Here is a 14,885-nt window from a genome sequence, read left to right on the forward strand (position 1 = left end):
ATTATGGTTTAGAGATTGATATCCATTGTAATATACTTAGTTCTGGCCCATTAACTTTACACTGCGGTGTAGTATTCCATTGAGAATCTATTTCCCATTTACCTACGGATGGGCTTTGGGATCATTTTCAGTCCTTCCCTATGACTTCTGCAGGCCTGAGGCGTGCGTGCCTGTGAGAACAGTGGGCGCCCAGTGGCTGACCACCTTTCCCCTGGCTGTTGAATGAAAGCTTTCAGGGCCTGTCACTCTCACTGGCCGGAGACACTGCCTTCTTCTGCCGAAAACGATGGTCACAGAGACACAGAGACTGGCTCAAGTGCTCCCGATGCCGTTTAACATCACGGCCTCTGAAGATGTGACCTGCGTGGTCATGGGGGGGCTCAGGGTGGCCACTTGGCTGCCTGGAGCACAGCCCTCGAGGAGCCCTTTCTGCACCCTCCTTCCCCCACTTTCTCAGACTTCCCTGCTCCCGGGCTGCAGGCAGCCCCTCCCGCAGGTCCATCGGCCAGGCGGCCCCTCCCGCAGGTCCATCAGCCAGGTGGCCAGGGCGCGGGGGCCGCTGCATAGAGAGGCTGCACTGCACCCTGGGTCCAGATCGCAGTCCCTTTTGGACGAACCCCAGAAGCTCTCAGTGGCGCTTTCTGTTGCCATAGTAACGCCAGACAAGGAAATTAACATGGGTGCTTGGCTAGCCAAGAAAGCCAAGCTTTTAATGGCGCTCCCCTCTCTTAAATAGATAAGAATTCCTAGGAGGGCTTTGGATAGACATCAAAGGGCCTTTTTTCAGGTGCTGAGAAAACGCTCTTTAAAAAATTCTCCGAAGGGAGGGCAGCCCTAATCAGAGAGACGGTGGCGGCGGCTTTTGGGGAGCTTAGGAACCCGAGGACTCAGTTTAGAGCCAATGCAACTTTCTTCGTTTGTTAGTAACAGCTTTCTCGAGATACCATTCGCACGGCACACAAGTCATTCATTGCACGTGGACAATTCGATGGCTGTCATTACACTCGCCGAGTTGCGAGACCATCACCACAATCGATTTTAGGACATTTTCAACACCCCCAAGAGAAGCCCCATACCCTTTTGCAATCATTCCCCGGGTCTCCACCCCTGTCCTCCCTCGGCCCCTGCATGGATTTTTCCTGTCTATTTCCCGTCTGCATGGGTTGCTCTGTTCTGGACATTTCCATGCATGGACTCATACACAAGCTGGTCTTTTGTGACTGGCTGCTTTCAGCATTTGAGTCTTTGCCTCCTTCACGTCCTCCATGGCTTCTCCAACAGACAACAGCTGGAAATGGAGGGGAGGGAGCAGGCTCCTTCAAGGCCTCCGAGCCGGGCCCTCCCTCTTCCACCTCGAGCCTTTCCAGCTGCTCCGAGACGGTAGTGGGACAGTGGCCCCGTGGAGCACGGCTGGACACGTGTCACGCCAGCATGGCCGACACGGAGGCGGGGGCGGGAGAACGCTGAGCACAGCCAGCCAGGGCCCCCCAGTGCCGGGCTCCGCATCACACGCTACGACGATCGCCTTGTTACAGAGCTTTTCCTTTTCTCTGTCTGAGATTCACTGAAAAGCCGCCTCTTTTACTTCATGAAGACGTTTCTCCGAAGCTATCATCTGGGTCAGTTTCCTGGTTTTCAGCCATAAAAATGCATGTAGAAATGATCTCACTTTTCACCTCTGCTAGCCTACATATTTTCCTTGATTATTATTATTTTTAATTCTCACCTGAGGATATGTTTATTGATTTTAGAGAGAGAGGACAATGGAGGAAGAGAAAGAGAGAGTGAGAGAGAGAGAGAAAGAGAGAGAAACATGGATTGGTTGCCTCCTGTACAAACCCCAACAAGGGACTGAACCCACAACCTAGGCAGGCTTTGGGGAACACTGAGAGGATTCCCCGAAGGTGGTGAGCTGGGCTCCTGGCCCAGGGTGAGCATTTGATGAAGGCTTGCTGTTATTTTTAGCCTGAGCAGCCAGAGGAACGTGGGGTCCCCAGGTTGGAGGACCACCCCTGCTCCTCACCCCTCGAGCGGCGTCCCCCACCCCTTTGGGGCCAGGGAGCCGGAGACATCTTCTGGCTACTTCTGAGCGCTCGGGCCAGATGGCTGCACAGATCTGAACCCTGATGGTTGGAAAGAAGCTGTGGGGTCTGGAGAGAGATGTTCACGGTCCACAGAGGCCCAGGGCACGCAGGGCCCGAACAGGCCTCGGCCATTATTTCTGGCCCTGGCAGGCGCTCCTGTGCCGGTGATGGCAGGCGTGCGGGCGCCCAGATGTCCGCCGTGAATGCTCCGCTCTAGCTGAGCTCCCAGAACACGCAGCCCGCTGTCGGTGGACTAGCCCAGAGCCTGTACTGGCTGCGTTTTTGTTCTTGTTTAGTTATTACATTAAGTCTCCTGTGATTACAGAGCCGACAGCTGGTGAGGATTTGCATATGGCATGAAATTAAGTTAGTTCGTTTTAATGTCTAAACTGAGCAGGGCGCGATTTGTCTGGTGAAAACTCCATCTCCCTTATCTTCGCTGGCACATCTGCTTTGGGCACTGGCTTCTAATGTCTTCAAGTCTGATTTTTCCCCCCTTCACCCAGAGAGGACGGGGTCCTCCCATGAGAAATCCAGAAGGGATTTTGCACTTGGAGCTGAGAATGCTCTCTTTCAAGTTTCAGGAGGAATTAAGACTCAAGGTTCTGCTGTGAAAAGACCAGCACCCCTGTCTCCAGCTTTGTGTCTTTTCTTTGCTGTGTTGCCTTGGGCAAGTCACTGTCCCTCTCTGGGCCTCAATTTCCAAAACTGTCAAACAGGGACTTGGAAGTTGGTAAGCGCTCATCTGCTGGGGTGTTTGTGACATCTGGAGTGGGGCACTTTTTCACTGAGTGGGCCTGGGTGAGGCATTGCATAGTGTTTAGCATCCCTGGTCCTTGGGCATCGTATGCCAGCATCCTCCTCACCCCCCAAGCGCTGCCAACCAAATAACACCTCCGTGCACTCCTTAATGCCTCTGTGGTATCTCCGTCAGTGATAATAATAATAAAAATGCTCCAGCGCCCTGCCTCGGGCCTGATCACCTCTCACAGGGACCTGCACAGTCCCCAGAACTCCCTAGGGAATTGAGCAAAGGCTACCCTGTGTGTGACTGTCCCTACTGGTTTGTCACAGGAACATTCCCAAATAAATCATTTTTACAGTCTTACCTTAGGACCTGCTTCTAGAGAACACAACCCAAGGCAGCCGCCAGGGGGCGGTATAACCCAGAGTGTTGACGACCTCTGAACCAGATGATCTCACTGATGGATTTATTCATTCAACACATCTTTGGTGTCTAATATGCTGGGATGTCCTGGGAAGAGTGTTGTCCAGGTCCTGTGTGACCTTGGGCAAGGCTCTCAGCCTCTCTGAGCCCCAATCTTTTCATTTGAGAAATGGAGGCAAAGATTCGCCTCTCCACCCCGGGGCTTGTAAATTGGAAAATAATACACCATGTAAGGTGTATAGTTTTCTCTGGGTTGGGGATTTATTTATGTCGGGTCTTTTTCTACCTTTTATTATTATTATTATTATTATTATTATTATTTTAAACTATATATTTTTACTGATTTCAGAGAGGCAGGGAGAGAGAGAGATAGAAACATCAGTGATGAGAGAGAATCATCCATTGGCTGCCTCCTGCACGCCCCACACTGGGGATTGAGCCTGCAACCCCAGCATGTGCTCTGACCAGGAATCGAACTGTGACCTCCTGGTTCATAGGTCGACACTCAATCACAGACATGGTGGCCGGGCTTTTTAATGGGATGGGACTGTGTATTGAATACGTCAGCTATAACAAAATACCAAGGACCCAGGGGCTTAAAGAGCAGAAATGCATTTACTCACAGTTCTGGAGACGGGAAGTCTGAGACCAAGGTGCCAACTGGGTTGATTTCTGGGGAGGCCTCTCTCCTTGGTTTGCAGGTGGCACCTTCTGTGCTGACGTGGCCTTTCCTCTGGGCACACAGCAGAAGGGAGGGGGAGGGGAGGGATCGTGAGGTCCTTTTCTTCTTTAAGGACACTAGTCCTATCTGATTAGGGCCCTACCCTCATGACTTCCTTTAACCTTGATGACCCCCGTAAAGGTCTCATCTCCAAATACAGCCACAATGGGGTTTATCGGTTCAACATATGAATTTGGGGAGACATAAGCCCATAGTATGTATATAAAATGCTTGTATAATGTATAGCAGATGCTCCCTAAATGCTAATTTCTCCCCCCTTACTTCTTCTTCGCCTCACCCTCCCTCCCTCCCTTCTCTTCCTCCCAACCAGTGGTACATCCCAGACCCTGCTCTGGGCCGGGGAGAAAGTGCTAAGCAAGACAGACACAGCCCCAGCCTCCGTGTGCTCTGCAAACACCTGACCTCTCACCCCTGGGGAGGCAGAGCCAGGCGCTCAAGACTGGGCTTGAGATCCCGAACACGCAGTGTTTGAAATAAGAGCTGGTCCACTCGGGCCCACAGGCAAGCGGGCCCCAGAACGAGGTTTAATAAAAAAAAAAAAATAGTGCCTACCTTGAAAATACGATTTCACTTCCAAATGCCTCTTTGCAGCTTCTCTTGAAATAATTAGCGGAGCCTGCGCCCTGGGCCTGCATCGTTGGGAGGCCTTTGCTGGCTTGAGCTGCACGGCTGCCAAGCCACCCTGGGGAGACAGGGAGAGTGGTTTGGTTCCTTCCTCCCCTGCCTGGTCTGTTTCAGTAATTATTACCTGCCCGTCCCCTGTAGGTATTAAGATCTGCAACCGCTGGTTTAAATAACCGTGACTGAACTTCAGGAGAGCCTGGTTGGGCCCCGACTTTCCCCAAATGGACAATGGGGTCAGTAGACTTTGTTTTCTATTCTTTTTTCATGCGCTTTACAGCTCCTTGAATGTGGGTGGGGTTTGGGGTGCAAGGGGACTGGGGGAATTGGGGACCAGCATTGTGGTAGGCTGGTTGCATCGATGGTCCCAGTTAATACCCTACCTGTACCCATGCCCTTTGTCCTATAACTCCTGGCCCCTCCTACTCTGGGCTTGACCATGTGCCTTTCTTTGGCCAATGGGATATTAGCAACAATGCAAGCAGAGGCTGGAAAAAGTGCTTGCCTATTCCCACTTGCTCTCTTGGACTTCAGCAGTCAGCTTGAGAATGTGCCTGGGTTAGCCAGAAAACACGCCCAGGCCCGAACACGAAAGACACATGCATGTGGGAGAGAGCCCAGTTGTCCCGACTAAGGCCATCAGCCCAACATCCAGCTGATCGTCAGACGTGTGGGTGAGCTCAGCTGAGGCCAGAAGACCTGCCGGCCACCCTGTGGATTTGCGAGCAGTGATAAAAATAGGAGCTGGTTTAAGTCATTGAGTTTTGGGGATCATTTGTTACGCGGCATTATTGAAGCAGTTGTAACTGACGCATTTACATTCTATGCAGGCTCCCTTCCACCTTCCTTCCCAGTCTTCCTCCCTCCCTCCCTCCCTCTTCAACTGGTATTTATTGAGCATCTACTGTGTGCCATAGGTACAATGCTGAGCAAAACTAGGTATGGTCTTTGTCCTTAGGCTGTTTACAATATTGCTCGATTTCTATCACCCACGTTGAAAGATTGAACTTCAACAAGAAGACAGTTCATGGTTAGAACGCATTCTGCTCCAAGGTGACCTGGGATGGGTTTCTCTCCTGTAGAGGGGTTAGTTATAACTTCTCTCTTTCCCATTTTAGTTGTTCCGGCAGCCACTGCATAGAAACAGTTCTTCCCAGGAAAAGAGAAATCTTTTTGAAAGGATGTGGACAGCGGGGATGTTCTTAAGTAATTCATATAAAGAGTGAGTGATTCCCTGTATTGTTTTTATAAGGTAGGGCGAGTTTTATGGACTGCACCGTTTGATGTATTGTGATGCATTATGTTTTGGTCCGAGGTCTATGCAGAAAAGCATGGCATTTCTCTGAGTTCTGGGAAATGTACCATAAATAAAAGTGGTGGTTTACTTCTGGGCTGGCCGTTTTCTCTAATAATGTGAAGACATGTCAACACCCATTTCTTCAGGGCAAAATATGAGGTTCTCCCCACAGAGGAAGAGTGACTAGAGCTTGCTGGGTTCTTTAGACTCTCAAAGGAGCGGGGAGGCCTGGGCCAGAGCCTGTGGCCTGGACAGGTTGTGGTCCTCAGGCTTCCAACGGACCCAACTGAGTTCAGGTGAGTTAGGGGGGTTGGCACCATCTGACTGCGGGCTCTTCCCACCTCCCTCTTCCCTTTGGGTGTCGTTCCCAAAGACATGCCAGCTCTGCAAATCCCCGTGAAAGTGGGGAGGCGGGTCACGGTCCCATTCCTCACCCCGGTTTCCCCATCTGTAAAGTTACCCAACGATGACTTACAATCTCTTCAGTTGCGTCACTACCAGCAAGACCAGTGCCATTGCTTCTCTGGGTTTATGCTTCTGTTAGGTACATCTTGGAGACAGAAGACGGCGAGGAACGGGTCCCTCTGGGTGGCGGTCGGACAGCGTGTTTGGGAGAGGAAGGGCATTTGGGTTTGGTGTGTGTTTGAGGGATGCTGTTCGATGCTCCTCGGATGATGGGATGTGGCTGGTGCCTTCAGCAGAAGGAGCTCTGAACCGGGCATGAGTCCTGGTTTGGCCATGCACTGTGTGGCCTTGGGAAAGCCCAGCCCACGCTCTTGGCCTCAGTTTATTCCTCTGCGTAGTGTGGCGGCTCTCCCAGCTCTGACATTCTAAAATTGTTTGAAGCCTATGTGTTGGAATGTAAGAGGGGGTTTCCCTCCAATTCCCCGTCTTGCCTTGGGGATAGAATCCAGAGTGTGAATCAGGCTTATTTTGATTGAAAGCCTTAAAAACTGAGTTCCAATGGGCTGGGCCAAGGTCATTTTCTGGCTGAAAAATCCAGGCACTGCCTTCAGGCATGGCTGGACCCAGGTGTCCTTTGCCTTAGCCAGTTTAGTAACCCTGACTGAAAGGGAGAACCTTTTCCCCAGATGTTCTAGTAAAAGTCCCAGGGCTGAATGTCATTGGCTTAACTTGAGTCACATGCTCATCACTGAGCCACTCTGATTGGCCAGACCTGCCTGGGTCATGTGCTCACCTTGGAGCTGGGGGCAAGGCCAGCCCCATCTAAAACCACCAACTGAGAGAGGCAGAGGTCCCTCAAAGGACAATGAGGCCCTGAAGGCAGAAGGATGGGGAGTGGGTACCGAGCGATGGGCCCACCGCCAGGACCGGGCTGGGATCTTATAGATGGAACCTTGGCCTTTTTCATTCCTGGAGTCCTGAATGGCAGAGCTGGGTGAACGCTCAGGGACTATGCGTCTCAACACCTCCCAGGCCCGCATGTCACGGATGAGGAACCTGAGGCAGCCTGCCCACCGTCCCTGAGTGTGGAACACCACATCCTCCACAGCCTCAGAGGATGGGCGGCCCCAGGCCAGCTGATCTCCTCCTACGACCTTGCAGAAGAGGAGGACATGGAAGATGGTGGCATGCTCTCGAATGCTCTCGAAGGTCTTCTTTGCACCTGACCTACCTCCTTCCCGAGTTGCCATTGTCCTGGCCTTCCCACCATCACCGCCACCATCACCGCCACCATCACCGCCGATGGTGTGAGCGGGGCTCGGGGGCCTGAGATCTGGGGCCGGCCCTGGGCTTTGGTGAGCGGCCTGAGTTGGAAAGGACACGTTCTGGGCTTCGCTTTTCCATCCCATTAAATGAAGTGAGCAGCCCTGGGCGGGTGGCTCAGCTGGTTGGGACGTTGTCCCGTACACCGAAAGATTGGGGGTTCAAGTCCCGGTCGGGGCTCGATCAGGAGGCAACTGATGGATGTTGCACGACCTCTTATATCAATCTCTCTCTCTCTTCCCTTCTTCTCTCTCTAGAAATCAATAAAAAATATATCCTTGGATGAGGATTATTAAAAAAAAACACACCAAAGTGAGCGATCCTTGCTTTGTTCTTCTCCTCCAGCGGTTCTCAACCTGTGGGTCGCGAACAATGAAAATACATCCTGCATATCAGATATTTACATGACGATTCATAACAGTAGCAAAATTACAGTAATGAAGTAGCAAGGAAAATAATTTTATGGTTGGGGGTCACCACAACATGAGGAACTGTATGAAAGGGTCGCGGCATTAGGAAGGTTGAGAACCACTGTCCTAGACCCAATGCCAAGGTTGAGTGAGGTCAAGGTCATAGATGTGGGTGACAAACCTGAAGCAACATACAGCTCAGGGCCACATTCCCCCTCCCACCCTCCCCTGCAGAGTGTGTGAGGTCGCTTCTGAGGTCCTCCTCTCTCCTCTCCTCTCTGGGCTGGGCTCATCAGCGACTGGCTGGACGCATGGGGCCACCAAGGGCTCAGGCCATTAGGAAGAGCTGAGGAACATGAATTACATCGCTCAAGCCACCTCTAGGGGGCGCCAGACGCAGCTTTTAACCAGGGGCCCAGGAACCATTTCTGGGAAGCAGGAAGCCCTGCGGTGTTTTATCAAATGTTTATGGCTGTTGGTTTAGGGGGTGAGTTTACAAGGCCCCGCAGGCTGAGCGCTGGGAAATTAAATTCCTTGCATTGTGACTCAGTCCTAATCACGCCGCCAGCCACGGGATTTATGGGCTGTAAAGTGTGGAGCGCAGTGCAGGCCGGGCCTCGCTTCTGGCTTCCAGCCCGTGTCCTTGGCCAGAGGCCTCCTCCCAGAGCCGGGGCTCATCTGCCCGTTTGTTCAGGAAACACAGGGCTTGGAGCCTCCTGAAGCCGGAGGAGGCACGGAGGGATGATTCCCTGGACTGTCCAGAGGGATCAGGGCCCTACGGACACCTGCATTCCGGAACAGAAAGAGAGCGAATTTCTGGTGTTCCAAGCAGGGGGACTGGCAGGGCCTAAAGGGCTCTTGAAAGCGGTCTGAAGACTAACCGTGGAGGGTGGAGCGTAGGGGTTGGTACTGGGCTGTGTGTCCAGCCCGGACACAGCAAGGGACACAAAGAAATCAGAGCTCGACGACCACTCCAGAGACACTGCGGCCTCTCTGGGGAGACAAGGCTCAGTCAGAGCTCATAGCTGAGGCCTCAACAGTGGGCAGAGATTCTGAGACGGCCAAGATCCTCATAAGCCGAGGACATCAAATCCAGGAGAGCTTCCCAGCGGAGGTGGCCCTGAAGGAAGGGCAGCGGTGGGCTTGCAGAGAAACGGGGAAGACAATGACATTAGGTGCCCCAAACATAAAAACTCTTCATACCATTGAGTGCCTACTACACGTATCTTCATCCTCCCATTCAATCCACACACAGCCTTATTCCTATCCCCATTTTACAGATCGGGAGACTGAGGCCCAGCTAAGTCACACGCAGATGTTAATTGATGGAACTGGGATTGGCACCCACCTGGGTAGCCCTGGCCTCTGGCTGTGGCTTTCAACCCCTGTCCTGCTCCCTGCACCAGAGAGGAACTCAGGAATTCCAGGTCCTGGCTGCTAAGGAGGAGGAGGAGGAGGAGGAGGAAGAGGAGGAGAAGGAGAAGAAACCACTTTTTAAATCTTTCTTCCTGGCCAGGAAAATTGCCTGGGGGTGGGGGCGGGGGAGGAGGAGGAGGGATGAAGTGGGGGCGGGGAGGGGGAGGGGGAGGAGGGATGAAGTAGGTACTGACCAGGCCAGGAAAAGGTTTCTCCTTCCTGTTTATCAGAATCAGGGGGCTTATCTCTTTATACAACAAACACGGCCTTTTCACAATTGTAAGGCCCATAAATTAAAACTTCAAATTAATCCGTGCTCAGGACTCACCGTTTTGCCATTCTTGGCGCGGATGCCAAGGGAAGTGGGAATAGACCATATGCCAAGTCAGGGAAGGACTGTCTTCCGGGTCCTCTTTTCCTCCTGACATAAACTGCGGTTGATGGAAATGGTCGTTTGTCCTCCGTAGAGATTCCGCAGCCCCCTGACCTCTGTCACGACCTGGCCCAGGGGGCTGTGGTGGTTGAACCCTGCAAGTGGGGACATGGAGCGGATGAGCAAGAAGGAAACCTTGATTGCTAGCAGCAGCAAACATTTTGGGATGGATTGTTACTGCATCTGAACGCGGCCTGTCTGCCCGCTAGTTATGCTGGGTGGGAGGGAGCCAGGGGGCAGGAAGCCTTTGAGAAAGCGATCTCCCTCCTCGAGGTGGGAGATGACGGTGGTTGGGCCGGAGTCGTGTAGAGGTGGGAGAAAAGAATGGATCAGTTATGTGTTTGTTGGAGCTAAAGAGGCTGTGACTTGCGAATGGACATAAAGGAGAAGGGAGAGAATTACTTATGTTAAGTCTCCCTGTCTCATCCCTTGATTTGCTGTCGGACCACGAATTGGGCTGAAAGTTCCTCCCGAAGTCTCCTATTGGAGAATAAATTCCACTCATCGTCTCTTAAGAAATGGTCCCTGTTTTCCTTTTCAAAAAGGGCAAAGCAGAGTTCCCTCCAGAGAAGCGAGGGGCCTAGGCCTGCTTCCCCCGCAGCCAAGGCGCCCTCTGCTGGCAGGATCGTGAACTCTAACGAACATGACAGGTGCTGGTCAGCGGCCTCGCAGCGGGCGAGAGGGAAGTCGGCTTTGGCTTGATGATATTACCTGGCTGTCCCCACAGAAGTGAGAAAATAGACCTAAATCCCCCTGGCTTTGTGCCCCTCGCTCCTCCCCACGTCACCCCTTGCCTAACTGGTGGTTCAATCAGAAGATGGCTATTAAAACAGCTGCTTCAAAAGTGGGTTAGCTGGGGAAAATCTTATCAGAAGGAGAATTGTGTCAGGAGAAGGGGGGGGGGAGAGAGAGAGAGAGAGAGATAGAGAGAGAGAGAGAGAGAGAGAGAGAGAGAGATGCAATTTAGCACTTATGCTTTCATTAAAAGGATTGTGTGCCTGGCTGGTGTGGCTCAGTGGTTGAGCGCTGACCTATAAACTAGGAGGTCACAGTTCCATTCCCTGTCAGGCACATGCCTGGGTTTTGGGCTCAATCCCCAGTGTGGGGAGCAGTGCAGGAGGTAGCCAATGGATGATTCTCTCTCATCATTGATGTTTCTATTTCTCTCATCCTCTCCCTTCCTCTCCCTGAAATAAAAACATATTTAAAATAAAATAAAATAAAAACATATTTCTAAAAAAGTAAAATAAAATGGTTGGGCACCTTTATAAAGGAACAGTACTGTCTCAGTGGGGCACGGCGAGAGAAATCCTGTAAATAATCCTGGGAACACATGTTCACACCTCCATGTATTTCTAGATTTTTTTTCCTGTATATTGAAAATCATGATACCCCTGATTCTAACCCATCACCATAGAGTTCATTCTGCTTTTCGTTCTTCTCAGGTTTGAAACTCCCTTCTCCGATGGTGAGAAATCTGGCTGCCCTTATTCCAATATGTTTGATTTTTGATCAGTGAAGCCATCCTCCTGTTACTGCTGTCATTTCTATCTTGTGTGGACACCCTTGTCATCCTGCCTATGGTGGTCTGTTGTGTGGATAATACCCTCCCCATCCTGCTTGGACTCTTATTATTGTTCCTGTTGTTATTATTATCATCTTGGTAGGTTAGTGGGGCAATGGAGTGGGTGCTTCTCTCACTGAGACAATCTGCTTTTATCTAGCCAAAAGGGCCCGTCCTCCAGGCTCACGGGCGTGTTTTTATATTCATAAGATGCTTCTCTTCAGTCCCCTCGAAGAGGTCAAAGCAATTAAAAATCCTTAATTAGTACCCAACGTTCAGCCATTGATGGCCGATTCTGAGTGCCGTGCCTTTATTCTCTTCCACCGTCCCCCGCAGAAATCTAAGGGAGGGAGGGTACGTAGCAGCTGAAATGATCCCCCGCTCACTTTCTATAAAGAGGAAAATTAGCTGCTCTAATAATCATGAATATTAATGTATAGACAATTTCACTCAATTAAAGTGATGATCTATAATTTCGCCTCGGAGCTTTATGGAGGCCGTGTCAGTGACGACCGAGTGGAGTTGGGTGCTGTGCAGAGTTTATGCATTTGGCTTAACTCTCTCATCTCCATCTGCTGGCTTCCATGTAGGGTGGGACCTTGAGTTCTTCCCTGACCAAATGTCCAGTGCTCCGAGTTTATGCTTTTTCTGTTTCTAGAGCCCAGAAAATATCATTGTCTTGGCAGGTTTATGAGTTTCTGTCCAACTCACACTGATTCTTTTTCCTGGACACCCCCCCCCCAATCCCCTCCACTCCTCTGGTGCACAGGGTCCCAGGGATGTGTACTCAGGGATCATATTTGTTCAATGAAGTTCCTCTCTTCCTGGCCAGAGCTGATTGGCCAAAGCAGGAGACCCTAGCCCCGGATGGGCCAGTGAGAGACTCTTCTCTGGGAATTTGGGATTGGGACCATGAAGGACCAGTGTCAGAGGGATGCCTTTGAGCAAAAGCATAAGACTCAGGAGCTGCAGGCGATTTCCTAGCCCTGAAACTGGCATAGGGTACTTGCTCAATAAATGTGAATTTTTGCTTGAGCTCCACTAAGAGACGTCATTCTCCATTGTCGAGCAGCACCGGTTGTTCATTCCTTAGCACACGGATTGGCTAGTTAATTCAGCCAACACAGGACTGTGCATATGGTGGCCAGATGACTTGCCTCTCCCAGGAAGAAGTTGCCTCGTAGATGAGAACTCATCTATGAGGCCCTCAGATGTCGGAAGGAAAGGTGCCCCAGAACACACTTCGAGCAACTGTGAACTACATGATACGCGACATTTCCTCTCTGTGGTTCTGGCACTGTTGCAGCCGGCACCGTCTCCACCTTTAGCACTTGGCCTTCTGTGGAAGTCGGGATGAAGTAGTCCCCTTGGGCAACCTTTCCCGTCGCGGGGAGCTTTCCATGGTGCTGAAGTCAGGTCCAGGCTCTGCAGAAATCCTCCCCGCTGGCATCGTCCCAGTGGCTGTTCTTTCACAAAGGGAGAGCGAATCCACCGCAAGGGCTCCTCCACCTGCTCTGAAGTTGTCCCAGCCTTACCTCTGCTTGGCGGCGAAAGAAGAAAACCACGTTCTTATTCCCACGCCACGCTGCCGGCGAGCTGGTTTCCATGACAGCAGAGAGAGGGAATAAAAGCCAGGCTCTCACCTACAGAGGAATTACGGGCCGCCCTCTTGGAAAACAAACAATGACTGCAGGAGAGGGCTGGCAATGGAGGAGTCTCGGTTTTTTTAAATTCATCCAGCCACATAGGACGGGGCTCCGAAAAGGAGAAGGTGTGGGGGTAGGCGCCCGGAGGGAGAGGGTGGTTTTGTAAGGGCATTCATGGGGAGAGGGATACAGAGTAATGACCAGGCATTGACATCTCACTAGTCCATCTCATTTTAAATGTTTTGACAGCCACTTTAGGCCCTTAGTATGTCCTATGGATTTTACTCAGGCAGAAACTTGGACTTCAAGTGGAGAAGAGATTCACACAGCACCTTCGTGCTGGCTCTTTAGTGCTTGGGGCTTCTCATCCTCGGCCAGGACTTCCCCAAGCACTGACACGCCTCCCCCTCCTCCTCCTTCTCCTCCAAATCTGCTAGCCCCCGTCCCGTTCCCTCCCATCCCTGACAACGGATGCCCCCGAGAGGCCAATCTTAGCTAGAGACCAACAGTGAATGGAAGGGCTGCTCTCTCAGGTCAAGTTCATTTCTGGAGGCAGCATTCTAATCTAAACTAGTGACTCCAATGGCAAAGAACTGGCACTTTGTCAGATTAGGGAGGAGAAAAAAATGTGAATACAGGTGCATCTCCTCATTCTGCTTATATGAAGTGTTGCTCTCACATAACCTGGAAGGACTGGTTTCATGTTCTATATATTCTCAGGACCGCCCTATGGCAGGAGCTGTTATTATCTACATTTTGCAGGTGAGGGACAAGAGGCCCAGAGGGGCTAAGTAACTTGTCCAAGTTCACACTGCCAGGAAATGCCAGAGCTGGGATTGGAACCCAGGCCACGGACACTCCAGTTGGACACAAGTGTCCTGCTGGACAAGAACCAGGATAAGCCCGCTCCAGGCACCTTGCTTCTTGGAAACCAGGGCACTTCCGGGACTCTCGTTAATTTCAAAGTGGTTTCCTTAATCAGGAGGATTTTGAAACCTAGGAAGACATCTAGAGAGAGAAGGGGGGTTAGATAAACCCCGGAGGACTTCTTGGAGAAGGTGGCATCTGAAGGGGAGAAGGAACTGGCTGTGCAGACACCTGGGGGCTGAGAATTCCAGGGAGAGGGAACAGCCAGTGCACAGGCCACGGGGTGGGTGGAGAGAGCAGGGGTTTTCCCAGCATTCGAAGGAAGGTCGGGGTTAGTGAGGGGAAGGCTACAGGAGACGAGGTCTGAAGTGCAGACAGACCATGTCTTTCCTTGTAGATCAGGGTGAGAAACAGGTTTAATTTCAAGCGCAGCCTGAGCTCATTTGCTGGAGGCTCCCAGATGGGGAGGGACACACGATCCAATTTAGATTTTAAAGAGGGGACTCGGGCTCTTCGTGGGAACGCCGGCGAGGGAGCCAGCGCGGGAGCCAGGAGAGCAGCGAGGAGGCGGTTGCCTGGGACGGGAGCAGCCTTGGCTGGAAGAAAGATCTGGATTCCCAATCTATTTTGAAGGAAGAGCTGATGAACTTGCTGACAGGTTGGATTGGGCTGAGGGTGATAGACTTGAACTTGTCTGTCTCCATTTAGGTCCAATTCTATTTTAATATTAACCTTCCCATGATGATTAATATCACTGCATCTCGGATTCCTGGGAGGGCAGGAGAAGGGAGCCGTAATAGAGACTCACACTGAAGTGATGTCAGAGGCCTGGGTCATCGGCCATCTCTGCTACTGTCTGGTTAAGTGATGTTGGCTAAACCCCACCCCCACCCCTCCCCCCTACCCCCA

At 51.6% G+C, this 14,885-nt stretch overlaps 1 protein-coding gene across 1 annotated transcript in view; it reads left to right on the top strand.

Annotated features, from left to right (window-relative positions):
* Positions 1-6,006, top strand: part of SART3 (squamous cell carcinoma antigen recognized by T cells 3) — a 45,091-nt gene extending 39,085 nt beyond the window's left edge. The window contains exon 20 of the transcript XR_002831570.1: positions 5,746-6,006. The gene's annotated coding sequence lies outside the window, so the exon portion shown is untranslated. The remainder of the gene's footprint in view (positions 1-5,745) is intronic.
* The last annotated feature ends 8,879 nt before the right edge of the window (positions 6,007-14,885 follow it).

The sequence above is a fragment of the Myotis lucifugus genome, unplaced genomic scaffold (assembly GCF_000147115.1).
Source record: "Myotis lucifugus unplaced genomic scaffold, Myoluc2.0 scaffold_229, whole genome shotgun sequence".
Taxonomy (NCBI): domain Eukaryota; kingdom Metazoa; phylum Chordata; class Mammalia; order Chiroptera; family Vespertilionidae; genus Myotis; species Myotis lucifugus.